Consider the following 27,431-nt stretch of genomic DNA (forward strand, 5'->3'; position numbering starts at 1 on the left):
CTTCAAGTCCCGATGTTCAGCACAGCTATTTGTTTGAAAGGATACCCACTGATGTTGGGTCAGTTTCACCCAGCACGTGTGCACCCTGCACTTCTCCACGTGTGCAGGACTGCATTCTCCAGATGCTTCATAATCATAGATCATTTAGCGAATTATCCCTTGTAGCTCTGATTCCTGATGTCACAAGCACTTACGGAAAATCCACGCGGAAAGAAACTTTCAAAAAGAGAATCTGCGTCGTGTTGAGTTACAAGGGTCCACAGTTTTCTCAGGGGCTCACGTGCTTTCACCGGCTCCCCGCTCCGGGCCCACACCCTCACCTCAGGCACGCAGGCGCCAGAAGGAACCTCTTCCCGCCCCGCCCCCAAGGGCTCTACGTGCAAATCCCACGTCTGCTCCCTCCTTCTCTGACACCGAAAATCCAGTGATTTTCCCCAAATCCAGAAAGAAACCGTATGAGCTCTCCCTTTCCTATTTTGCATCGTAATATCTTTCATATTAAAATCACATTTAGTATTTTCCTTCGGGCTTCTAAACTTATAGCAGCGCCATCCAGGCTTCCCCGGTTAGCCTGCCGTGGCCACACAGAGTCACGAGACCATGCCTGCCCATCGCCACGCCAGGCACGGCGTGGGATCCTCCTGGGAGAGGAACGTCACCTGAGGTTTCCGTTCTTCAAACCCAGAGACTCCTTCGTACAGATTCAAATCAAACCATTTCATGACTTTAATCAAAGGACAATCCACACGATTACTGGAGAAAGAGGAAAAAGAGTGTCACCACCGCACATCTCCTTATCAGGAACTGCAGGCTCAACATATACTTAAGTGTCTAGAATGTCTGTTTAGGTGGAAACACCGAAGCCACAAAGGCACGAGTCCACGCATGTCGGGGCACACAGGGTGCAGAGAAAGACCTACAGCTCCTCTCATTAAAGACCACCTAGAAAAACCAAAGGTGGAAACAGGAACACCCCAAAGTTTATAAATGATCGCATTATTGCTTTCTGCACTAAGATGGCTCCTCCCAGCAGGGAAAGGTCAGCTCTCTGCATCTCTGAAGCGCTCTGCCCAAAAATACCGTCCCAGGAGCAGCAAGCTGTGCAAATGTGGGCAAAAAAAAAAATCTTACTCATATGCAAACTAATGTCCTTCAGCAACGCCTTCCCAGATAATAAAAGTGAAAGTCCTCATACGCTCTGCAGATCTGCTTACACAGCTGCCTCTCAGGGAAAACGTCTTGAAGAGTTTTGCTCTTGAATTGGTCCTAATAAAAAGGAGGTGATAAAAGGGTTTCGCAATCAGGTGTTCGTGCCCGGTTACTTTTCTATTTACCATCAAACTCCTTTTAACACGTTTCTAGCTAAGCCGGGAGAAGCGGTCCCACACCAAGGTCAAAATAACAACTCGGTGCTTAGCCTGCCCTCAATCCCAGGCCTGCGAAACAGAAGTCCGACGGATTAAATAGGAAGGAATTCTAACTGAACCAAATTTGACTTGCCCTGAACGTGTTAAATGAAGTACTAAGCCCCCTCATCTAACGCTGGTGCCCTGGGGAAGAGACAGGACTCTCCCGGCCTCTCAGAGTCTGAAATGATCAAAAGTTGGTATTACAGTATCAATAATTACCTTTTTAAGCAAAGTTTGCTATTGGTTTTCTTTAAGAAAGAAAGAAACTGCTACAAATGCACAGGGCCTTTCGTTTCATAACCTTGACTGTCCGCCGATGCAGGCTGTCACACATCACCAACAAAGACCCAACGAGGACGTGCTTTCCTGGGCGACACTGTGCTTCCCTGCAGGTCGAGCCCCACCAGAAACACTGCACCCGGGGGGCTGCCTGTCCTGGACCGCGGATCTCAGGGCATCTCCATACCTCATCCTGCCCTGCTCGTCTGTGCTGACGAGGTAGAGCATTGGATCGGGAGTCTGACTGGGGTGTGCTACTGTCCTCACCGCATTCAAAAGACCTCTGCAGTAGGTAACTGACGGCGAGCTTTAAAAACAGCACTTGCAGACACCTTTTAACGTCTAAAATGAGGTATTTCTGCTGCATGAGCCACAAGCAGTGCATGCAAGTCGATCTTCTTAACCATAAATTAAACATACTATTTTATAAATGAAAAAAGGCAGGCGAGGGTCCCTGGAAATAAGAGCTCCTGGTAATTTCCCTTTCTTTACATGATCACGTAACATGTTGGCATCTCCGGGCTCAGGAGCCGGAACACAGACTACATCCCACGAGCTAGCGGCTGGCGTCCAGGAAGGGCTGCTGGGAGGCACCAGGGTCCCGGGGGTCCAGGAGTGCAGAGCCCCGCAGCAGGGTAGGTGATGGGGGGCCTGCAAGGCCGCTCCTGCACCCCAGACCTGGTCATTTCACTCATGAAGAGGTTGAGATGTTTCCCTTCCTTTCTCCCCTTTTAAAGAAATTACTTAGCGGACGTATCTTTTAAGACCTGAGATGTATCTTGGGCCCCTCAGGACGATGCAGCAGGGCCAGTGAGAAAGGATGATATCGTCTTAGCAGCATCAGCAATGCAGAGAAGCAGCACGGGGTGTACGAACGGCATTCGGTGGTGAATTCACTGCTGCCTCACCATCAGGGGATCTCCCAGAGGCCCCGGCCAGGACCAGGCTCTCTAGGTGCCCAGAGGCTCTTCATTATCTCACACCAGCTGGATGACTTGTCTTCAACGTTTGAGTTTTTAAAACTAAGCATGAACTTTTTTCTGACAGTTTTTCCTTGACTGAATATCTCAAAGTCACATGTGTTCAGAGATAACTCCCTGTTCCTGGACACAGCAGGTGAACAGGGAGAGGAAACATAAAAGATTTTACTCTTTGGCTGTGATTCATTAGTCAAGGAAACTCAAAGAAGAAAGAGGCCGTTTAAAAACTCTATTTACCATTTCCCTTGGGCCAAGGGAGCCAGTCCACATCGAGGACGGCTCTGAGACTGTGATGCCCCATGGCACCTGGGAGGAAAGTTCCAGATTCGGCTGAACACACGGTCAGAGGGGAGAATCTCAGGGCCAGCGCCCTGACGGCAGGCGCTTTGCACCCTCATCTGGAGATTCATTAAGCAATAAAAGACAAAGGAAGCAGAGCCGGAAAGACCGTGAAGCATAAGTCAATTTTTGAAAGACTGACCCCTGACGTGCTGTGATGTTAAAGCCTCCCCTCCCTGTGGCCTTCCTCCCAAAACCCTCAGCCCAGCTCTAACGGGGAGGAGGAGATCAGAGAAACCCAACCGGAGGCACAAACTACGAGACAGCGGACTGGTCCTCCTGGAAACTGCCAAGGCCAGGAGAAACGAAGGAGGACCAAGGAACCATCACAACTGGAGAAAAGTAACCACCAGATGCGGCGGGGAACCCGGCTGGGGCAGAAGGCAGACACTCACGGAACTGTGAATCCCAACAGGGCCCGGATGTTAGCCCCTAGTGACACACCACCGCAGTTCCTGCCGGCCTGACAAAAGCACTGATGTTGTCTAAGGTGTTGCATCAGGGGAAGCTGGCTGAAGGGGAGATGGGACGCTCTGAACTATTGTCGCAACCTTCTGCAAATCTAGAATTAGTCCAAAATTTCAAATAAAATTACACTGCCTTGCATGCTGTGCAGAAAACCATTTAATCACCCATGAAAATCAAAATAAAACATTTTAGTAGAGAGCATATGCTTTTACAAAGGCTGTCTCATTTAAATGAAATGTTGTCTATCTGCAAAAAAATAAATAACTGAAACGAATTACAGAGAGAGTAAAGAAAAGTCCAGCATGTGAGAGGCGGAAGACACAGGTCCCTCCAAACAAAGGAAGATGCGAGCACCCCTGGTGTGGTCCAGCCAACCACACGATGGACCCGCCTCCACGGAGCAACATGAGGGTCCCTGTGGCTTCTTTCCGAGATCTCCCTGCAGGCACCTGAACACCACCCCGCAGAGGCTGCCATTCAGTGGACAGACAACAACAGCTAACATGTTTTGAGGGCTTGTCAGGTGCCAGACATGAGCTCAGCACATATTCCATCTCCCCTGTAATTATGGTCATTCTCCCCACTTTACAAATAAGGCAAGTAGGGCACAGAGAAGGCAAGCACATTGCTAACGTCACACAGCACGGAGGTGGCCAGGCAAGGGCTGGGCGGGCAGGGAAGCTGAGGGTCTCGCTCTGACTGGGGAGAGGCAGAGGGTGGAGCTCCACACTTGGATATTTAAGAGGACACCTTGGAAATAAAGACAGCAGAACAGAGAAGATGAAACGGAGAAGACAGATGTGGGTGGGAGGGCGAAGGCCCACGGAGGACCAGGCAGGGAGAGGCTTCTACAGCTGGTGGCACATGACAAGCTTGAGCAGCGGGGAGGACTGCAGAGACCCGGTTCTGCCTATACTCTCCTGTGCTCACTGCACCCTGGATTCAAGCTTTAGAAGCGCAGAGGCTTTTTGGATTCAAAACAGACCCGGGCTTCCAACCGCTGCTTCTCGGACTTTCCCTGTCCCCTGTGACTCGTCTAAGCCTTGCTGAAAATTGCCGAGGTCCCTTGGGAGCGAATATTAATTCAAGCTCCTTCCATATTCTTTTTGTTTGTTGTTTTTTGCAGTCCGCGGGCCTCTCACTGTTGTGGCCTCTCCCGTTGCGGAGCACAGGCTCCGGACGCGCAGGCTCAGCGGCCGTGGCTCACGGGACCAGCCGCTCCGCGGCACGTGGGATTCTCCCGGACCGGGGCACGAACCCGTGTCCCCTGCGTCGGCAGGCGGACTCCCGACCACTGCGCCACCAGGGGAGCCCTCCTTCCATGTTCTCGATGTGTGACACTGATTACATTAATTGCTATTAGGGTCCTGCTGAAAGACGGGCACAGTGCACGTTTGTGCGGCTGCCCCCCCCCGCCCCCGCCGGGGCCCTGCTGCCTCTCGGCTGACTCAGGGGCAGTGACATCACCCGGGGGACACTCCTGCCCTGCGGCTCCAGGGCGCAGCTGGCCCCCGCCCGGCCCAGACCACGCAGTCTCCTGCACGACGGCCACCGTCCACACGCGGGTCCACACGCAGACCCTCCCCCTCATACGGGCTTCACCCTACGAGCCCGGGGCAGCGTGAGGAGGACCCGAAAGAGAACCCCGCCCGGTGACCTGCATGCTCAGGTGCTCAGCCCACGGGAGGGCGGAGGCGGGGCCGTGCATGTGGTCGGTTCCAGGGAAATCAAGACCATGGCAGCAGGGATGGAGGAGGGGCTCCCGCAGATGCACAGGAGATGCTGCGGCAGAGCCGGAGGGCGCGGGGGACCTTCGGGGTGCGCACCCCGAATCTGGGGAACGGAGTTGGCAAGGCGGCCCTGGCAGGGAAGCAGGCCCCAGGGGAGGGGACCATGGCGGGGAACAGGGGGCAAGTGGGCAAACAAGGCAAAGGTGATGAAGGCCCTCACTGCCAGGAGGACCTGAGGTCAGACTCTCAGGGACACAGGAGGCTACCATGTGCTGCGGCCATGGGAGGAGGACCAGGGAACCTGCAGAGGCCGGCCCGTGGACCCTGCAGCGACACGCCAATGAGACAGACGGGGCAGGGGCCGAGGACTAGATTTCCAAGGAGAAACTAAAACAGAGGCCAGTTCAGGGCCTGCCGGAGGCTCAGACGTGAGGCCTTAGGGTCCGGGATGTAGAGTCCATGAGAAGCAACCTGGGGTCTCGGGGAGCGTCACCTGGAACCTGGGGCCGGGAGGAATGGAAGGACCGCTGGTCCCGCTTCTCTCGCCTCAGAGAACAAACAACTTCGGTGAAAGCAAACATCTCCCACCAGTCTCTCTGCCCAGGCCCACCCCTCTGAGCACCGGGGGCAGAATTGACCCCTCTCCGCCAGGGACTGCAAGCTACAACTGGCTCAGAGAGGGTGCTGGCCAGGGGACGTGAAGCCAGGTCCTGGCCCCGGGGCTGGCTGTGATCTTCAGAAAGACACGAAACGTCAAATCAATTTAGAGTCTGAGCCTCAAAAGTCTTTTGCAATCTGATGGGCAGCCTCGTTTTCAAAGCAGAAGTTTAGTAACTTCCTGCATCTGCAGACATGTTCAAACTGTAAGTACCTTCAATTCCTGATTTTTCTGTTACCAGAGAAATGCATTTCCCTGGATAAGGTAACCACATGCATCACAGACCCTCAAGGCAACTACAGAAAAGTAAGAACAGATGCAGGGCGGTCTGAGCGCTTCTGGCCACTGCCTGGTCATCTCTAGCTCCCTCTGTCCTGCCGGACAGCCTCTCCCCAAGAGGCACCATAGCCTCTTCCAGACCTGAGCTTGAGGACAAGGGGACACCTTGAGTAACACTGGACGGCCGTACACGCAGCCCAGCCCGTGCCCATCTGCACATAGAAGCCTCAGCGCCACTTCCAGACATGCTGACAGGCAGCCGGAGGAGGTCTCCTGGTGCATATGTGACAACATGACACTGAGACTTGCTCTCGTGGACCAGAAAGGTCGAGAAACGGGCCATCGATCTCTGCTTCCCACTTTCGCAGAAATGTGGTCATTTATCTGAAATTAGAGACGGCAAAATTAAGACTGGCGGTGTCCTTCAGCGTCTGTGACTGGGGACAGGCCCACGTCCACATAATAAGAAAACCCACCACACTAGGTATTTATGAGACAGAAACTCTCACTCGGGGGGAATAAATGGAAACTTTGATCCATACTCCCCTGTTACCTACCCTGTTTAGACCTCAACAAAGGGCCTGGGGTGTACAGATTGCATTTAGCAGTGCTTCACATTTTCTATGCTTCCCCAAACATGAAAGATCCTGAACCATCAGGGTGTATAGCACTGCAAAGAAGGAATACAGCATTGAAAGAAAACTTCCAGGTCTCAAGCCTCCAACCTCCCATATCGATTTTAGAGGCATTTAAAGTTCATTCCTGAATAGTTTTTCTTAAATGAAGTTATAGTCTTTCCACAGGTTTAGCTCCGTCTGCCTGAATAAATAGCTGATGTAGTCAAGTCAGGCTGTGCTGAAGTTCCCTTGCTCTGGAGAAAGCTTTTACCTTCTCCCTGTAAAATGTAAAATTAGTAAACTGTGCAGCACAGTGAGGTCACTGGCCCAAAACGACACCCAAACTTATTCTTATTAGGGATTTGCTGTCCTCTTTTTATGTTACTAAGAAAGCTACACTCATTACATCCTTCTATGTAGAGGGCTCTTTAAAAATAAGTTTTAGTACAGATCTATGAATGTATGTATTGTACAGAGCGGACAGTTAAAAGAAAGTACTCACGATTTCAGGTTACATATTTTCCCGTCCACACTGAAATAACCAAAAACCTAGTAATGGTTTCCATGACTGCATTAATGGTAAAAGTGCTTTCTTTCAATGTAAAAAGAAATTAAATAAAATTACTGAGTTGGGCCAAGGGGGGCGATTCACTTTTCAGATAAAAGGGATTTTGGTAACTTTAGTCTCCTGACCAGAAACTTTAATATTTAAAAATATATAATTTTAATGTTGGGACTAAACAGAGACTTCACTGTCTATTTTTATCTTCTTTTATTCTCAAGCCCTGGAATCTGAAAGGTTAAGTCACACTGTACCTAGAAAAATCACGGTGTTGTCTTATGTTCCTTTCAACTAATATTCACTAATTTAAAAAACCAACGTAGGCACTAACTGTACATTTAAAAATCGTTACAATGGCAAATGTTCCCTTATATATATTTTACCACAGTAAAAAGCCAAAACAATGTAGATTTTAAAAGCTTAAAATCATTTAAAATGCTTGAATATCGTACTCCCTTAAAGATCATAAGACAAGACATAAGTGAATAATATTTACAGGCTTCATGTGGTCAATAATCAATTGTTAAAATTACTTAAAATATGTTGCTCCAGAAACACTATTATCTCAAATGAGGATTAGACCTCTAGATGTCTGAGGTCATCACTAGAATCCACCAACTGCTTAAAAATTTTTTTTCTAGATGAGGCAGCCAGTTTTCATGGGCTGAATCTGGAACAGCCTTAAACTCCCTGTTAAACTTCATGCTCTCTGCTGAGTTGTCTGGGCCAAAAACTTACAGAAAAGAGTCCCTTTCTTCCCCCCCAGTTTTAACTTAGCTCTGGAGCAAATGAGAAGTTTTCAGAATACAATTCTAATTCGAATATGGAAAGAAGGGCCCCATAAAGGGTATAATTCTACCCAGCACAACATGCTTCCCACAGTGGCTCCTTTTTGCGCTAATGGCTTGAGAAATTCCAAGTTCAAGTTATTTTAGATGCGGCATTTAACTGACACTGTGCAGTGTTCTGATCCAAGGAGCCCTTTTATAAATCAGCTTTGGAATGTCCCACTTCTTCCTGGGCTGGAAATTCCATACGAATCCTCTTCTGTGCTCTCTGGTTTATTCTGAGAATTTGAATCCACTTCATTTTTTGGTAAGAAATATCTTATAACCATCCTCGGCCAAAAGCACTGAAGCTCTGACCTAATTCACATTGAGAACTTTTTCTCTGCGATTTTATGTAAATCCTACATACTGCACGGCTTACCCTTCCCTTGACAGTGTTTCCATAAAGTTCAATAAACCTGATTTTTAAAATTCCTTCTATATTCCTTTCTCCTTCCCAAGTAATTTTCTTAAAAGTATTCTTGCAAGCTGATTAATTAAAAGACAACTTTCAGGTGCCTTATTCTACCCACATCAAAGACATGACCTATACAGTCTCCCTCACCAACCTGCTGGCCAGAAGAAATTAGAATCAGATAAAAACACTATTGCTATTAAGAACCTTTAAAGAATAATTCTACAAGTATGCGCAATGTATCATCAGTTCAGAGGTTATGACAGCCATCAAACCCTCAACCTCCTGAACTCAGAAGGCAGGCATCCTCTTGCCACCAGCATCCTGGTGGGACAGGTGAGAAGGCTGGTCTGTGTCCCCTCCGACACCTGGCATGAGACAGAAGCAACCCCTTGCAGGGAGCTTTCCTGGGCCTCAGCCCCCTTCTCTGTACTGGGATGTGTGGCCTCTGCATTATTTCTCTGGCCTTTACTGTGCCCGTGTGTGGACTGAGTGCTTTGTCACCTGCCCACTTCTGTCGGGGGAGCAGGGAACACAAGTATTTCTGGGATCTGGGAGGCCCAGGCCACTGCTGTCGAAACATTCCCGCAGGAGCAGTCAGGCCTCTTCCCGAACATTTGATGGCCTCACAGATTGTATGATGTAACTGGACAGAGATCCTGGCCCAGCGCAGGAGACACTGCCAGTCTTAGGAAGCTAGACCACACTGTCTGGGTGCAGCCTCTACCAGGGCCAGACCTGGAAGCCCGGGTCCCGCACTCACCACGTCTACACTGGGCCTCCCTCCATCTCCCACTGGCCCAATCCGTCACCACGTCTCCAGGACCACACCCTCCAATGCCCCTCTCGGGTCCCCCTTCTCCAGTCTCACAGCCACGGGTCTGGCCCCAAGCACCACCCTCCCTCTGCACCGCCCTGCACCGTCTTCCCTAAACAGCCACCTCTTCAGTCCCCCCGCCGGCGAGCCCCCTGCTGAAGACCACTGAGGGGTCACCCAGAACCCATCACCTCACCGCTGGTGAGAGCCCTCAGGACGCCCACTACCCTGCGGACAGATCCCAGCACCCTCAAGATCACTCACAGCCCCTAACAACCTCTCAGACGTCACCTGCCGTGCTCACACACGTGCGCACGCGCGCGCACACACACACGAGCACCTCGAGGCTCTCTCCTTCCCCAGCACCCTCTCCTGCTCAGGAAACTAACTCCAGCAAGGACTCCTGTCCTCCCCAGAACCATCCTTTCCCATCTACTTGGAAAGGGAATCCGGCCAAACAAAAGAACATTCAAAGAACTCACAGGCAAAAAAATAAAAACGAAAAATATCTGGTAATGATCACTAAACCCAATAAGCAAAGAAATAAGTGTAAATAGAATCAAGTCTAAGTAACTGTGACATACATATAAACATGTCATTATTACATTTCTTGCAAGACAGTATATACAATGTAAAATAATAAATTAACAATAGTAGACTAAAACTACATCCAAAAAAGGAATTACAATACCGTGTGGGGAGAGGGGAAGAGATAAAGAAAGGGAGGAAGGTAACAGAAGTACTCATTTCTTCACCCTTCCCAAAGAGGAAGTCGAATTATATTGTTACTGAAGTGGATAAATTGAGAAACAGGGGTTTAGGCAAAAGTTATAAATATAACCACTAGTAAAACTGAAAACACTGGACTTTCTATCTACCTTCTGATTTCAAGGATTAAAGGAGAGGAAGCATAATTCATACACCTATAAACAGAAAACAAAGAAAAAAAGAAAGCATAAAACAAGGTAAAAGTTTTTTAAAAAAATTAGGAAAGAACACCTAAGAAATCTGTTTCAGCAAAAAATATAAATGGAATCTACTTATTTAAAAGACTCAATGAAAGGGTTAAAAACTAAATCCAACTATATGCCCTGTACAGAAGACACCCAAAATGAAGGAACTCAGAAAATTTGGACACACAGACAAAATATACCAGAAAAATGCAAACAAAAACAACAGTGAAGATAGAAATATCACGAAAAGTTTAATTCATGGTTCAAAAGGCACTGAATTGCACAAAAGTCATACTATAATGATTAAGGGTAAAAAAAAAAAAAAAAAAAAGAAATCACAAAGAATAAAATTGTCCTACACCTTTAAAGTCAAATAACAGAGAACAAAATACACAAAGCAAACACCCCAGTGAATACATGGAAAGATCAAAAGAGAGAAAATGGATCTGGGAGAATTAACAAATCTCTCTTAAACCTGGCAGATTAAAGAGGTAAAAACAATAGAAGACTTGAATTAAAAAGTAGAGTTCAATCTAGTATGTAAGTATCAAACCCCACACCAGCCACTTTGCTAAAGTGACAATAGGAGATAAGGTGGCTGCATGCTGACCACAAAGATGGGCTCTAACAGTTCCTTAAATCAGAAACAGCACAGATCTCCCAGGCTCCATACATAGTACTGTGATACCAAAAACTAACAAGCGAAAGCAAAAACAACAACGCTAACAAAAGTCCACCCATTTGGAAAATTTTAAACTCTCTGTAACAACGCCTGGGGCAGGACGAGATCACGGGGCAATTGCAAAACTCTCCTGAAACTCCTCTGTGTCAAAATTTATGGGACACACAGAAAGCTGAAAGTATAACCAGCTGCAGGATTTAAAAATAAAGAAAATACGTAAGTGAAATATTCAAATCAAAAAGTAACAAAGAAAAATTAAAATCCTTAAATTTGAATTTTAAAAGGTAACCACAAATCAGAAAAAAACAGCAAAACTGATAAATGAAGTCCATAACTGGCTCTTTGATAAGCCCAATGAAGGAGAAAAATGACAAGCTGGCCTAATCAAAAGAAAAAAAGGCAGGGGCTGGGGAAAATTAGGTCTACTGACCACCAAAGGAAGGAAAATTAAAAGAATACAATGTTCTTCAAAACATTAACAAGTGTGATAATATTGAAAGAAATTACTAATTTTCTAATAAAATATAAATGCCCAAAATCTATCCAGGAATCAAGAGAAAAAGTAACCATTACAATAATCAGGTAAGAAATCAAAAGAATTGTTACACACTCCTTCACCCACTCAAATGCAAAAAAAAAAAAAAAAAATCAGTTTCAGTCACACACCTTTTGCGAAACAACTCAGATGCAGGCGATTTGAATGTTTGGGGAGGAACAACAAAGCACAAAGCTACTGTCCTAATAAACAAAACGTTCTTTCAAAGCAGCAAATCATGAATAACTCAGTGGAAAAACCGACCGAGTAAGTGAACAGGTGGTTCACAAGAGAAATAATAGTCAACAAACGTTAAGAAACGCTAAATGTGGCTTTAAATTTTTAAAACACAACGCGGTGTTTTCCCTATCAAGTTGCCCAAGACTCAGACTGATAACACCAAGTGCTGACAAAGAGAAAGCCACAGGTCCCTGACTGCTGCCGGGGCTGTGAAATGGCATTTTGATATCCTGCTGGGAAATGCGTCCATATCCATCAATGAAAATGCCCCTTCCTGCCAAAAATTCCGTTTCAGGGAACTAAGCCCAAAGAAACATTCTCACACGCGCACAAAATTGTGTATCACAGAGGTATACTGCACACTAGGAAATGGGTAGCAACACAAAGTCCCCCACGGGGACAAACACAGCGCAGCTTCCCCGGGGCGACATCCACCTGGCGGGAGCTGGCCCACTCCCACTGGCCGACGCTCACCCCAAATTCCCTTCTGATGGGTCAGAATGGACCACACTGGGTACTGGGCATTTGGAAACCACAGACAGGGTGTGCAAACATCTGTACTCCACCCATCCCTTAAAGAGTAAGTTGTGAGGTTATGTTAAAAAAAATAAGTTGCAGGGACTTCCCTGGTGGTCCAGTGGTTAGGACGCTGTGCTTCCACTGCAGGGGGCACAGGTTCAATCCCTAGTCGGGGCACTAAGATCCCGCATGCCGTGCAGCGTGGGCAAAAATAATAAATAAAGATTACAAAATAAAACACTTTTTAAAAAAGGACTAATTTGGGAAAATAATTTTTTTTTAAGTTGCAGGAAAACTCACATAACATGGTCAGATTTTAATTTTTAAGTTAAAGTTTATATATGTATATTAAAAATCTACATATATTGATTAAGCTATTATTGGATTTAAACGCCTAATACAGCGACTGGCATCTAGAAGGCATTCAACAAATCGTAGCCTGCATAAAATAAAATTACATTCATGTTGTGAAATCTCTCACACGTTCTTTTTTCTCAAAATGCAATCTCCTCTTTGGATGGTAAATATCTTGCCGGCAAAGATGATGGAGTCTTTGAAGTCTACGAACTTTGCATTTTGTATACTTATCTGAAAAGGAATAGTTTAACTTAGGCAAGTGGAACGCTACCCTAAGTATTTGGCTATAACTCAGTTACTCAAATATGTGGTTGAAAATCAATTAACGTGTTATCTGCCGTGAATTCCACACCACCCACCCCTAACGGAAAAGTGCTGTGTCTTCGTAGCATTTTGTGAACTTCTACGTAATTTATTTCTGAAAATCTCTATGTCTTCAAAGTGAAGTACTGTGTGTCTTTACCCCCTTATGCAAGAGAAATACAGTGTAAGACCTCGGGTCCCAGCTGTCCACGTTTAATTCTGGTTCAATAATTTAAATGTATAGCTTCATATTAATTCCCTGGAATAATGACATTCAGATCAACTCCCTTCCAGCAAATGGGATGGTACACGAGAAACAAAGTTAAGGGGTAACGGGAAAGGAACCCCACTTGTGCTCAGCTACTACAATTCCTCTCAGTTAAAAATAGGACAGGGCTTCCCTGGTGGTGCAGTGGTGAAGAATCCTCCTGCCCATGCAGGGGACACGGGTTCGAGCCCTGGTCCGGGAAGATCCCACATGCCACGGAGCAACTAAGACCGTGCACCACACCTACTAAACCCGCGAGCCACAGCTACTGAGCCTGAGAACCACAACTACTGAAGCCCGTGTGCCTAGAGCCTGTGCTCCGCAACAAGAGAAACCACCTCAATGAGAAGCCCACGCACCGCAACGAAGAGTAGCCCCTGCTCGCCGCAGGTAGAGAAAGCCCTCATGCAGCAACCAAGACCCAACACAGCCAAAAATAAATAAATAAATAAATTTATTTTAAAAAAATAAGACAGAGCTCATATTCGTAGTTCCAACTTCAGACATCTTAAAGTGAATTAAACAAAGTGACTTTCAAGTGAACAGGAAAGAAATTCTGCCCTGAGTGATTCAATGTAAGCCTGCAGTCCTGTGTCTGTTTTCCACTAACCTCCAAACCCAGCCATGGTTTGTCTAAGAAAGGGATGTTTTAATCAGAACACCTGCATTTATTGTCATACTGAAGTCCATCTGACTAGCAGATCCTCAGGCAAATGAATACCCATAAATTTCACGTGACTGCATAGAAATTGCCTAAGCTCTTGAGTGCCCCAGATGTACGGCCAATTTGGGGTGACTGGCTCTGGGGCCTTCAGTCATTCCCTAGATAAGAGCCAACTTATGAAATCTAACTCGAGATGCATGTGAATTTAGAAGACTCTGCAAAGAATGTCAGGCCCACACACTAAAAAACGGTGATCCTAAGAAGCTCTCACTTCTCCTTGGAGTGGAAGTATCCCTTTGCCTAAACTTGCACACGTCTCCAAAGCACTGTTCTCTCGGGCCAGTGAAACAGAAAAAGAGAAACAGCGCTTTTTATCAGAGCCGAACAATGTCGATCTGGACTTTGTTATCCTACCTGAACGCTAGTCGATCTTTTTTTTTTTTTTAAGTCCGGTAAGTTTCCTGAACACTGATACTACGAGTCCACAAGCAAGAGAGTAAACAGAATTCTAGTCTGTCTCAACACCATTTAACTATGCAAAGAAGCATTTCAGTGATGGATAGGGCAAGATATGGAACGTGACCTTCACTCTAAATAATAAACTTGCTGACCTGAACCTGGATTTACAGGCAGGAATAGCAGGTAAACCGCAGCATCGTGGCAAAGAACAGGACCAGCCCCAGGATGAGGAAGCAATTTCACCAGGTCTCACCTTCACAAGGTGACAAAACTTAATAACCACACGGAACAGCAGTCTTGAGACACACGGGGATACAGACTAGCTTTGCGCCGTCTTCTAAAACGGCAGGGTTTTGTGCCTACCTGTGGCAGGTAATAAATATCCCAACACAACGTGACTCCCTTGCAATTTTATACCTAGAAATCCCCTTCCAGCTGGCTGGCAAACCAGCCCCAAGCGTGCTCTGCAACGCTCACAAAACGGCCCACTGTAAAGTCCTCCGGGGCAGGACCTGACAGCACATGAATAACATACAAATCATAGTCAAAAATACCGCTGACATGAAGGAACACAAATTCATGACACTGTATTTAACCCTCAGCTCCTTGAAAGCAGCATTTTTTTTTTTTTTTTTTTTTTTTTTTGCGGTACGCGGGCCTCTCACTGTTGTGGCCTCTCCCGTTGCCGAGCACAGGCTCCGGACGCGCAGGCTCAGCGGCCATGGCTCACGGGCCCAGCCGCTCCACGGCATGTGGGATCTTCCCGGACCAGGGCACGAACCCGTGTCCCCTGCATCGGCAGGCGGACTCTCGACCACTGCGCCACCAGGGAAGCCCAGAAGCATCTTTTAAAGGAGATCATTTGCTTTGAGTTACTTACTTTATTCTTCCCTCTGAGAAACACCTTTTCTGAACATTATTGTTACCCATTTGGGGGGAAAGAATCTTCATTTTTCTTATTATTAATAGTATTACATGGAAATGACCTACTTTAAAAAGACTGATGAAACACGCTGGTTCCAGGTCCATTTTGAGGAAAAGAAGTTTTGCCTTTCCATCCACACGGCCCTCCTAAGTGAAAACCCCCTACGTCAGCACTTTCACGAGCTTTGATACAGAGCTCAAAGTGTACTGAGCTCTCATCCAACAACCGTATTTCACATCCCCAGGACCTGGGAGCAGAAATGAGATCGGCACGAGTTCATCCACGAAGAATGCAGGGAGAGGCCCTGCAAAAGCATAATCTCAGGAAAATATTCCGTTCCTCCAACAAAGAGCATTTTGTGGGTGTCCTACCATCATTACAACAACGATGTACAAAACAATCAATGAACTCTGCCCAGGGTTTTCGCTCCAGATACACTTTAAGCCCCCAAGCGAAGTTAACAGTTTCTATATTTTATAAAGTTGCTTTTTATATTGTGAGGCTAACAAAGCAAAAAGGGGGCAAATGAGGATAAAACAGGTTTAAGGCTTAATATGCTCAATATAAAGTACATCGATCTAATTGAATTAGACCACAATTCTCACCTCCTTTGTAACATAAACAGGTGATTTTTTTTAATGTGCAAAAAGTAGGAAGAACCAAATGCTTTTTTATGCTGGATGTAAAGTTTATACGTTTACATATCACCACTAGATGTGACAGAGAATAAACTGGAACCATCCTTCTGTGTTCTGAAATTCTCAGGTAAGTGACCTCATTTGTAATTTAGTCTGCTTTCCGCTCCCTTTCTTTCGGGTACAAGGCACATCGTCCTTTAACTGGCCCTCGGGGGAGGCCAGCATCTCACCCCATTTCACAGATGAACAAGCAAAGGCATACCGGCTCCAGAACTGGGCAAAAGGCACCACGACTGGATGTTGGATTGGAAGCCAGAGGCTGCCTCTTACTACAATTCCTTCCCACACACCTGCAACCCGGGATTAACACTTCTGAGTTTCTGGATGCTACAGCAGAGGCGGGGCTCGGCAGCAGGGAACAGGGAGACAGGAAGGCTCCTGATTCCCAGCGTGCTGGGCCAATTTACCAGGGACTCGCCAAGGGACAGACACAATGCGGCGTCAGGCCCCAGCCTCCCTTCAGCGCCCAGCGCCCCCCGACCCCGGCTCCTGGCTTGAGGGTGGTAAAAAAGAACTTTTTCTCCCTTAATTAAGCTGCTCGGATTTGACTGAGATATTTCCAAAGTATCGTATCTCCCCTTAGAGTCCTTGTCTACAAACAGCTGAACTGGAGGAGTGGAGGTTCCTCATGGACCTCAGCACCAGGCCCTGGCTGACGGCAGGGGTGCCTGCAAGGGCAGCACCTCCAGCCCCGCAGCTGTGCCATCTCCACAGGGGCTAGAGGGGCGAGTCCACATCGGGCTGAGCCCTGAGTGTAAGATCCACGCCAGATTTCCGAAGCTTCGTGTGAAATAAAGAGCGAAGACTAACTCAGCAGTAACTTTTATATCATCTACGTGTTCAAGGAACATTTTGGACCTACTGGGTTAAATAAAACACATTACTAATTTTACCCACTTCTTTAACCATTTTCCATGGGGTAACTAGAAAATTGAAAACGACAGCAGCATTCTATTTACCAGGCAGCACTGTCTTAGCATGCTGGTCAGCCTACTGCGGCCCCAAGGCCAAAGCCAGCCTGCCCGCCACCTGTTTTTGTGTGGCTTGTGAGCTGAGGATGGTTTTTACATTCTTAAGTAGCTGGAAAAAAATCAAAGGGAGAACAGTATTTTGCGACACATGAAATGACATGAAATTCAAGTTTCGGTGTCCACAAAGAAAGCTTATTTCCTCACTGGTGTGTTGTCTGTGGCTGCTTCTATAACCGCTACAAGGCAGAGTGAATTAGCTCTAACAAGAAGTTCTGGCCCACAGAGCCCAAAATATTTATTATCTGGCCCTTTACAAAAAAAAGGCTGCCAGTGGGGAGGGATAAATTGGGAGATTGGGACTGACATATACACACTACCATGTATAAAACAGATAACTAATAAGAACCTGCTGCACAGCACAGGGAACTCTACTCGATACTCTGTAGTGGCCCATATGGGAAAAGAAGCTAAAAAAAGAAAGAGTGGATATATATATTTATGTATAACTGACTCACTCTGCTATACACCTGAAACTAACACAGCACTGTACATCAACTCTAATAAAAATTTAAAAAAAAAAGAAAGGAAGGAAGGGAGGGAGGGAGGGAAGGAGGGAGGAAGAAAAAGGCTGCCGACGCCTGCCCTAGAGATTTGCAAATACAGACCCCAGTTTCCCAAGCTCAGGCCCCTCTGGGCTCTGGTGCAGGCTCGCTAAATCGACCAGGAGAAGAGGCAGCTGAGATGGGCCAAGCCCCGCTAGCAGCCTGGACGGCTGGACGCTGATGCAGGAGTTTCCCCGCTTCAAATCCCCAGACCACCCTCTTCCTTTTTTTTTTTTATTTTTATTTTTGCGGTACGCGGGCCTCTCACCGTTGCGGCCTCTCCCGTTGAGGAGCACAGGCTCCGGACGCGCAGGCTCAGCGGCCATGGCTCACGGGCCCAGCCTCTCCGCGGCACGTGGGATCCTCCCGGACCGGGGCACGAACCCGTGTCCCCTGCATCGGCAGGCGGACTCTCAACCACTGCGCCACCAGGGAAGCCCCACTCTCTTTCTTGATGGATTGATTACTCGAAGCCTCCGCTCACCTTCACAGCAGACATGGCCATGTGCTGAGCAGGGGCCCACACGCTCAGGTGGCCGGCCCCAGCTCAGGGCACCCTTGACATTGGCTCCCAGCTCCTCCTGGGGATCCATCAGTAACCCCGGCCACCTAGAAAGGGGGAGGGGCCGGGAAGAGGAACACTGGCCTTCCACGACATGATCTCCACAGTGACACAAATCTGGAGGGCGCAGACCAAGACTCAAAGTCTCTAGGGTTCAACGAGCATGAGGAAGGTCAAACTCAAGGTGACTGCCCAGAAGATGCTCTGCTCAGACAACCCCAGTTCCTCACCCGCGAGAGTCTCAGTGGTTAAGGAAGTGGGGGGAAGGGGACCAGAATGACTTCCTAACTGTTATGAATACTAAACAAAATACACACAGAATGTGGGAGCCTTGCTCACAGCGGGTGTGAGATGGATGTTTGTGGAAAGGAAATGAGCCTTGGTAGAGCATTTATGAGCTATTTATTTGGGGGGGCTGGTTTTTCAGGCATTCGCCCAATTTGATTCACGTCTATAAGTCCTTAGTAGTAAAACTTCAATTTCTAATACAGCGAGAAACTGTTAATGCTCAATACCTGGGATCATATTGTCATGGTGATTCAAAAAATAGCTCTCAGTGCAGGGTACTGTGTTCTGATGCCCTCGGCTCCTTGTACCAGGGTAGCTCCAAGGAACCACCTTTGGAAAGCCACCGCAGACCCACCCTAAGAGCATCATTGAAGACCGTCTACATGAAAACACGTGGCCTGTGAAAGAGGTCAACACACAAATCAACGTGAGGAGTCTCCTTTAGGGTTCCAGGCTAGAAAAGGCTTCTCTTTCACAGAACCGGTGAGTTTTGCCTGTATTGTCAATTCGACATATAAATGGCCCTGTTTCGCTCTTGTTTTAGTGACCAGAAAGCTCAGATTATAAATTTTGGTCCAAGTATACCCACCGGAGGGAACACAATGATCTGGATATGGAATCCTATTTTCCCCTTGTCAGGACCTATTACCCCATTTCCTTGTTCTTGACTTTTATTTAAGTTTTACTCTATATTTAATGTAGACCTCAAGTGTGTACCTCACACCCTTTATGGAATGGGGATAAACAAGCAAACTCTTCCTACCAACAGACAAATAACAGGATTTCAATCACCAGATTCTCCAACGAGCCTCTGCCAAAATCCTCACAGAAGGGGATACAGGATGATGTCCATACACCGATTAAATAAATCTCTACAATCCGAGTTTACATGGGCCATTACGTATTTTGAGAAACGTCTAGAAAGGTAGCAACCTACCTAGGGCATAGTGTCAGGAAGATAATGAAGAAGTACTCAGCACTAACTTCTTCAGAGAATGGAAAACAAAATGCAAAATCTGGGTCTCAGTTTACTGATTTTTCCCCTTAAGAGAAAACCTAGAATGTTGGCTATGTTTGCCCACGTGGAGAACGCAAAGGAGACAGGTTTTCTAAGTGGCTCTTGCACGATGAAGACAAATTCACTGCACCCTGGCCCAGCTCCCAAATTTGCCGGAGCAGGCAGAGGGAACGGATCCCCTATACAGCATCCAGGAGCAGAGCAAGACCCCACCAGCCCGTCCCATGGGTGCCGTGGCCACCTGTCTGAGCTGCCATCGCCAACGGGGAAAAGGGAAGTGTGGTCTCACCGAGGTCGGCTTGCCCCTCTCCCCCACCTGTCTTCCTCTTCCTTGCCATCTTGTCCACCTACACCAAAGATGTGCACAAGGGTAGGTGCCCACCTGCTCTGGTCTCCCCTGTGGCTCTCCCCAGCCCACCTGGCAGTCACCCACTCCATCGCGATGAGAGCTGGCCCTGCACGTGCCCTGCTCTGCACCAGCGTGCGCTTCACCTCTGCCGCGGCCTCAGACAGGAGGCCCACCAGAGACTGCGGGTCTATCTCAGGCACCGCTGGTCCTCGAGGACCCCTTTCCCTGCATGTTTTGCTGGCTACTTTCTTCTAGGACTTTCAATCCCCTGCTGGTGATGTGCTTTCTATATTTACTCTCTTATAAAAAGTGATGAGAGTAGGGTGTTACCATTGGGTTTCCTAAGAAAATCTGTACCCGGGCCCCGTGCTGAGCTGGGAACGGGTGCCCACAGCTGCCAGGTCTTGGGTGATGACGGGGCTTCCCCGTTTCCTCCCAGTCTGAGTTCGGTGATGCTGGGTGGCCTTGAAGTAGGACGGTTTATCCAGTTCTCCCACTAACACGATATCCCCATGGAGAGCTGCAAAAATTTAGTCAACGTTTTTTCTTCTCTCTGGAGACAGATTTAAGCATCAGAAAGTGAAACTGAAGTGGAGCCCTCTCCCTCCTGTCCTAAATAACCCACCACTTTGCTGGGTCTACATTTGCAGAGCTCGATCAGCCCTGCACCTTCTCAACAAGCTCCTCTTGAACTCAGACTGCGACCGCACTTTCTTCTGTGCGCTCAGCACGGGGTACCAGGAAGAGACCAGATTGTGACTCAGGAAACCTGGGTTTGAGCTCAGCTCCATCACTGTGGCCTCAGCCGAATCACTAAGTCCTTCTGCCGTTCAGTACCTGTAAAATACCCAGATTCACCCCCAAATCATCTCTAAGTCAGTTGCAAATAACACACATATAACTCAGTATGAGCCTTTTTAAACAAGTCCAAATAGAAATAACATAAATGTACAAAGAAAGGTAAATAACCAGCAAAGTAAATTTTTCCCTTCATGGTCATCCTGTAGTATCAATTGAAAACTCCCGACAGACACGAAAACTCTACTCTGGAGCAATGCACCCCCGTAACCTGCTCGGGCCACGAAGGTACAGCTCAGTAAGCGTCTAAATGGTGCCTTTGTGGCCCCAAAGATCTAATGCACTTTCCAAAATAGTCTACTATTTCCATGGACACTAGAAAGACCTAATTTAACTGCTGGCTGAAATGCATACTCTCAACTGCCCTCTGAACGTCTGTAGCTAAATGAACACGGATGGTCAATGGACTCCCACATGCACAAAAAATCCCAAATTCTAACTGCTGTAACCTCTTTTTTTAACCAATCCCTACAGATACTTGAAAATGTGTAGCTATTAGGAAAATTAACCTTCCTTTGTAAAGTTCAAATTTTAAGCAGCCCATAATCTTTCATCAACCTAGAAAATAACTGATAAGCCAATCTTCCTGTAAAACCCTTAACAGATTCTGCTTTTCTGTCACCAGGGTAATTTACTGAGGCCAGTTTTAATCCTACCACTGAACCACTAATCCCATGACTCTGCAGAACTGTCCCAAGTTTACGTTGCTATGGCAAGTATTTTTACATCAGGAATTCAGTTATTTACTCATAGTTGTGTTTTTCAAGTTGGTTTTAGAAATGAGATCATCGTCCTTGCCTCTTGTTTTAAAAAGTGAAAAGCCACGTCTGAACTAAGGAAGCCATCTGAGCGCGTGGCTGGGTCATCACAGTCACACTAATTTAAATTACGCGTGGTGTTACTCAAAGGAACAAATTATCACCGTTTTGCTAACGGTCATGCTAAAGACACAAAAAGCTCTGGCATGATGAATCTCCATCTGGTGGGACTATGGTTATCAATGTGAATGATTTTCTCCAACTGGCACAAAAATCGCCCCGGGTCACTGACGGTGTCAATATACAGGATGTCACCCAAAGCAGCCTTCATTCATACCACTCAAATTCTCTGAGAGGTACCTTCCCATCCACATATGCCCACATATGCTTTACAGGCAAAACACATGAATGAGTATAGATGTGTTTACTCCTCTCCTTAAAACAGGAAACACAGTATGGTTAAAACTAATGAGACGGATTCAGCAGGAGACTATCTGGACACACGTGAGCTTTGGTGGGCAACTCCACAGCCATACGGGACCTTAAAAATGGAGGCAGAAATCTTGATTCTCCACGTGCACAGCTGAGACGTGGCATCTAGCAGAGGAGCTACCCTTGTGATTAAATCCACATCTAACTGAAAATTCAGATTAACACGTGTAAACTAAACAAGGTGAAAACATCTAGATAATCCCAGAACAGCACCACAAAAGTTTAAATTATAGAACAGGATCACCCATCTGTCCATTGGTTCATCCATCCATTTAAAAAAGAATAGCTAATTCTTTAAGGGGAAAAAAAAAAACAACACATTTTTTTTTAGCTCTAGGTTAAAGTCACCAGAATAATCAGGAACGAAACAGTGAAAGTCCTGTCTCACTAACCCAACTTTCAGCCTATTTACAACCAGCAGAAGTTTTAACTGCTCACTTTGGGCTGTGTGTCTTCCTGAACCAACACAGTCAGCCAACATTTAATGTCAAACTCTTTTCCACAAAAATTATTTCAGGAAAAAAAAGTGACACTTGCTCACAGCCCTCAAATATCAACAGAATGAGAAGCTGCTAGAGACAGCCTCTCGGCACATCTCTGGTTGCATCCTTCACTGCCCTCACTTTCGAAGAACATTCTGGAACGCTGAAATGAATCAGTACCTCATGCAGCCCAAGTCAGCCCGAGCAACATAGGTTAAACAGTGCCATATGGCAAACACAGGCGCATGCTGACCTTTTCTGAGACAAAGGACAAAAATTCCTAAACAAATATCCTTTCTTTTCACATGGGAGGAGGTGAAGAGGGGAGGGTTTTTCAAGTGAGACCAAATAATGCCGAAAAAAGCTTTTTCTTTAATTCTTAGAGCCTAAGAAAAAAAACTAGAGTTTTACCAGAGAGCCTCAGTTTTTCAGAGTCTCCCTTCAACTACATCCTGAAAGCTAACACCACAAGTTAGCCTAGCTCCCCATACCCTAAATGAGCAAGAAATAACAAGACAGCTGCATCTGAGGGCTGAGCTGACAACAGCAATCCTCTGGGTTCCAGAAACGGTGAGAGACAAGCCTACCTGCTTTTGAAGGAATAAAACATCAGCTCACTTTAGTCTTGAAAATAAAATACATTAATATCTCAACCGACTTTCAACACTCCGTTGAAGAGGTGTCTGAACCTCACGATCACATAAAATACATGTCTCTTAAAGTCAGTTTTTGGAATGCGATGACTTGATTAAATTCCTTACAGCAAAGCATCAACAACAACAAAAGAACAGAAAGAAAAAGAATCTACCGAATGAACACATAGTTGAAATATACTCGTAAAATATATTTGTAAAACGTATATTTGAAATGTATTTGTAAAGCGTATCTAAACCCAATGGAGCTGCTTTTTAAATTTATTTTTTCGACTCACCGGTGTGGTGTTTTACTCATTTGGCACATATTTACATGTTTGGGTTATAAAAGTTGTTGCATTTCTAATGATTTCTGCTTTGTAATTTTCAGTACCATTGGCACTGAAGACTAAATGCCAACTCTTTTTCGGAAAACTACTTTTAAGGGATATTGAAAGCCACAGAATTATACTTCGTTACGATTCCTGTGTATGCTACTGGAAAACATTTCATTCTGGACATAAATATTCCAACCAGCACTAGCTTTGGAAAGAAAAGCTTCAGCTGTTCACATCACGTGTAGCCAGACGCAAGGGATAAAGAATACACAAAACAGACAGTTGCAACTGCTAATTGTTACCAGTCTGTCTGAAATATACTTGATATGCCTTAGCAGATAATGTAAATTTCAAATACAAGCAATGCATTTACAGTGCCTATATATGTATCCTCCCTATGACTATTTAAGTCATAACCCTCAAACAGTCCTCTCTTGAAGAAAATTAATTTTAAAATAAAGATGCTTTTAAAAGAACTGGATGAGACATTTTAAATTTATAGTGAAAGTTTTTCTTTATTTTTCCCATAAGGTTTGTTGTATTAAGAAATTCTTCTTAAATAAACATTTGATGTGACCCCTTTCTTAAAATGGGCTCGTGACAATTTGTCGAAATTTCCGAGAACTGTAAGGTATTCATAGCTAGAGTCAGAGGATGAAGAGGATATGCCCTCCCATAAATCACTCCCCCCTCTGGTGAGAGAGGTAGGGCGGGACCTCAGCTCCCTCAGGGCAGAGGTCACCCCTCCATCAAAGATAAATGTCCCACCTCCCTACCGCCCCCACACACACACAATTCACTTGTTCCTGGGTCCAGAGAGGATGGCAGCAAAGGCATGAATCTAAAAAATGCTGTCACTCTTGTGGTCCCAAGGCACATTCAAACCCTAACAGGCTGCTGCCAACATACTGCTGGTCATCAGACGCAAAAGGTTGGGGGTGACATCCCCGAGGAGAAGACAGGAAGGAGAAGAGAGCCACCGTCACCTGTGTGACTCATGCCGCCAGTTAGCACCAAGCCCAGCGCAGAACTAGAGTCGAAAAATTGCTGGTACCCAAACTCCAGAGCAGACAGAATGGCAGCCCAGGGATGCACACCCACACTCCACATTCACATCTGCCTTCTCAAAGCTCCATCCCGCTAGCCTACCTCTATACCACCACACATGGAGATGTATTCCAAACACCACCTGATCAGACTTCAGAACAAATCCACCTCCTGACAGGGCTCTATTCATTGAAAAATGCAAATCCAAATGAGATGAGGCTTCCTACCAACAGCATAAGGGTCTGGGAGCGAAAGACAGTGATGCAATGAATTCTTCCTGTTTAGACATTAATAATTCTGGAAGAAAAGATCAAAGGTGCCCAGTGCTAAGCAAGCCAAGGCAGGTCCATGTGCTGGGTGCCAGTTCTGCCAGTGTAAGTACAGCGAGGGGGACACAGGCAGCGGGGCCAAGGCAATGCAGCACACAGGCCCACTAGTATCCTCTGGACGGCATTCAGTAAGAAGAGAGTTAATGGAACTTTCCCCACAGCCTCTAGAGCTTTTGAGGGGGAGGGGTTAGGGCAGCAAAGAGATGCATTTTTTGAAAGAATTGACTGTGTCAGAATAAGTCCATCCAAGTGCTAAAAGGTATAAACATTTACAGCATGTAAGATGTCTGCTTTTGAAGAAGGAATGTTACGTTCAAATATTTATAACTGCAGATATCTGATCAAATACATTTCACTTTCTTCTGCTTTCTACCATTAGCTCTATGCCTTCAGCTGAAATCTATGCCTATCACCGAGAAAGGTTAGCTGTCTCCAGCTAAATTTGGCCATCAAACACCAATGAAAAAGTTATTTGTTTCCTGCACAACAGAGTTGCTTTATTCAGTTGGAAATCTAGCTACATTATAAGCAAAATACCACTTTTAATGATATAACTAAAAGCAATGTCGAAAATGGAATAAAAACCAAAAGAGTGCAGTCTCTTGCACACTGAAAACAAATATATTATGAAAGGAAAGTACACACGTCTGGACAAGCTCCTTCCCGCTGAACAGAGTCAGCTTCTATTTCAGTTTCCTATTTCTATGCCATTAAGGTATAATGCAGCTGAAACTCTAAACACAACCTCCAGCCAGACTTAGAGCCACTCCCACAAAATTCTTTATAAGAGTCCTTCTGGTAAATTATGAATAAGACCAATACGTATCCTGGAAAAGGAATAAATAAAACTCCACAGCAACCCAATAAACTGAGCACTGGTTTTTCAAGAACTATCCATGACTAAACTCTACTTAAATTCCTAGGTCACATTATCATTTTTCCCCGTTTAGTAACGCTGAAAACCATCTGTTCGAGTTGACCCCACTTTGAGTTCTTCTTTAAAGAAGTCTCCTTTTCTTTTTCACATAATTGTTGCTAAACTTAATCTCCCCATTGAACGCTCCACCTGTAAGACTCAAATATCTCCACGTAGGAGCAAGTAAGGTAAATGAAGTTAAAGTTTAATTCACGGAAGTGGAGACAAGGTGATTTCAGCGCCGACCTGTTTTCACAGACATCTCCCATTCTATTCATTCTGCGTTGGTCTCTGAGATGCCTCATAAAGTTAGAAATGTGGGGACTTCGGAGCCCCAAGGAAACTTTAATCTCTAAATTAGTCAGTCAACTTTAAAGGTCCTCTACAAATAACAATGGGATTAAGACCAGTGATGAAAACTATGCTCAAATCATCACTGACTAGTATCAGTTACACGTCCAAAAGTTAAAAGTCCTTGATGGAGCAAGTTTCAGTATACTAAGCCATTTGGAAAGATCACGCTGACAACAAAAGCTTTCGGAAATGAAACGAAGCAAAACTCCTCTCTCTTTTTCCACTGTTGAATCCTGCGCCTACCAAATATGCTCCTTGGCTGTTCTGTTTCATTTTACAGACATTCGCAGTCTTCTCAGTTAGCTTTATGGCACATCCCTTGGGCTTGTTGTTTTTTTAGAATGTTAATGTGCTCTAAACGTTTCATTTTATTCAAATTAGCAAATTTAACAAAATAAAGCCTTACTAATGAACTAAGAAAAATACCAGACATAATATATTTGTATCTTAACACATCAAAATTCTAATTCCATTACCAAAATACTGGAGTCTCGCTCAGAGCTCAGGGTCTCCCAGGGTCCATTCAAGACAGCATGGGAATTGCTCTCGAGAAACTGTCTGTCCTTCTCCAGGACCCGAACTCCCAGACCCAGGCACGGCCGGCCAGCTCCGCACCCTCCAATTTCGCACACAGGCGGGGAAACTGCGCGGCAGTGGTATGTGGGATAGTCAATTCCGGCCAGTCTGTGTCAATATAAATAACACAGCTATTTTGACGCCACAATCAAAGAATGCAAGAGAAAATGAAGGAGGAACAAACAAATGATAAAACGAGCTCTTTTTTTTTGCGCGGCAGTAGAAAGATCCTACCAAATAGCATGCATGCCTAGTTCCTTAAAGTAGCACTTACATTCCTAAACCAAAATACTCCGATCATACTAACAGGAAGGCATGAAAAATAATCTGGCGAAGATCCTGGTGGGGGAATAACCACCCTTGCTTCTCCTCCGGTCAGACCTTTAATGGTATTTATCACACCGCCACGGGGTGGGAGCACCTCAATGTTTAAGTCATCTTTAATCAAGACTGGAGACCTACGGGCAGGTTCATGGGGGAAATGCAGGTCTGTTGCACGTTTAACGAAGACTTTTGTGACCTGCCGTTAGGTCGGCGCGGTGCGCGGCCCAGGGTCCCGCAGCCCTGCCCTTTGTTACGCGGTGGACCCCGCCGGCAGGCCTGGCCCCCAACCACGGACACCCCGGGGCTTCCAGCCGCAGCCCAGAGGGCACGCGGGGTCCCCACGGCCGACACGCACCAGGTCCCACGCGCAGGACGCAGCAACTCCACGCGCGGACGCCCCACACGGGGACGCCCGGGCCCGGTGCCCACCAGTCCCTCGCGCACAAATCCGCGCGCTGCCCGCGGCCGGCACCAGGTCAGGTATGAACACTTATGTAATCGCCCGGGGGCCACGCCTCTCCCACCGCCCCACCTCCGCCAGGACAAAGTGAA

The 27,431-nt window shown here is 46.2% G+C and overlaps 1 protein-coding gene across 5 annotated transcripts in view; it reads right to left on the reverse strand.

Annotated features, from left to right (window-relative positions):
- Positions 1-27,431, reverse strand: part of ZNF516 (zinc finger protein 516) — a 121,037-nt gene that overhangs the window by 89,587 nt on the left and 4,019 nt on the right. Inside the window, exon 1 of one of the 5 annotated variants that reach the window (XM_089895330.1) lies at positions 1-27,417. The exons of the other annotated variants lie outside the window; for them this stretch is intronic. The gene's annotated coding sequence lies outside the window, so the exon portion shown is untranslated. Of the gene's footprint in view, positions 27,418-27,431 lie in introns of those variants that run through there. 5 annotated transcript variants of the gene reach the window in all.

The sequence above is a fragment of the Delphinapterus leucas genome, chromosome 14, assembly GCF_059928025.1.
Source record: "Delphinapterus leucas isolate spDelLeu-1000000601 "Yukka" chromosome 14, BTC_Dleu_Yukka2, whole genome shotgun sequence".
Classification (NCBI taxonomy): Eukaryota; Metazoa; Chordata; class Mammalia; order Artiodactyla; family Monodontidae; genus Delphinapterus; species Delphinapterus leucas.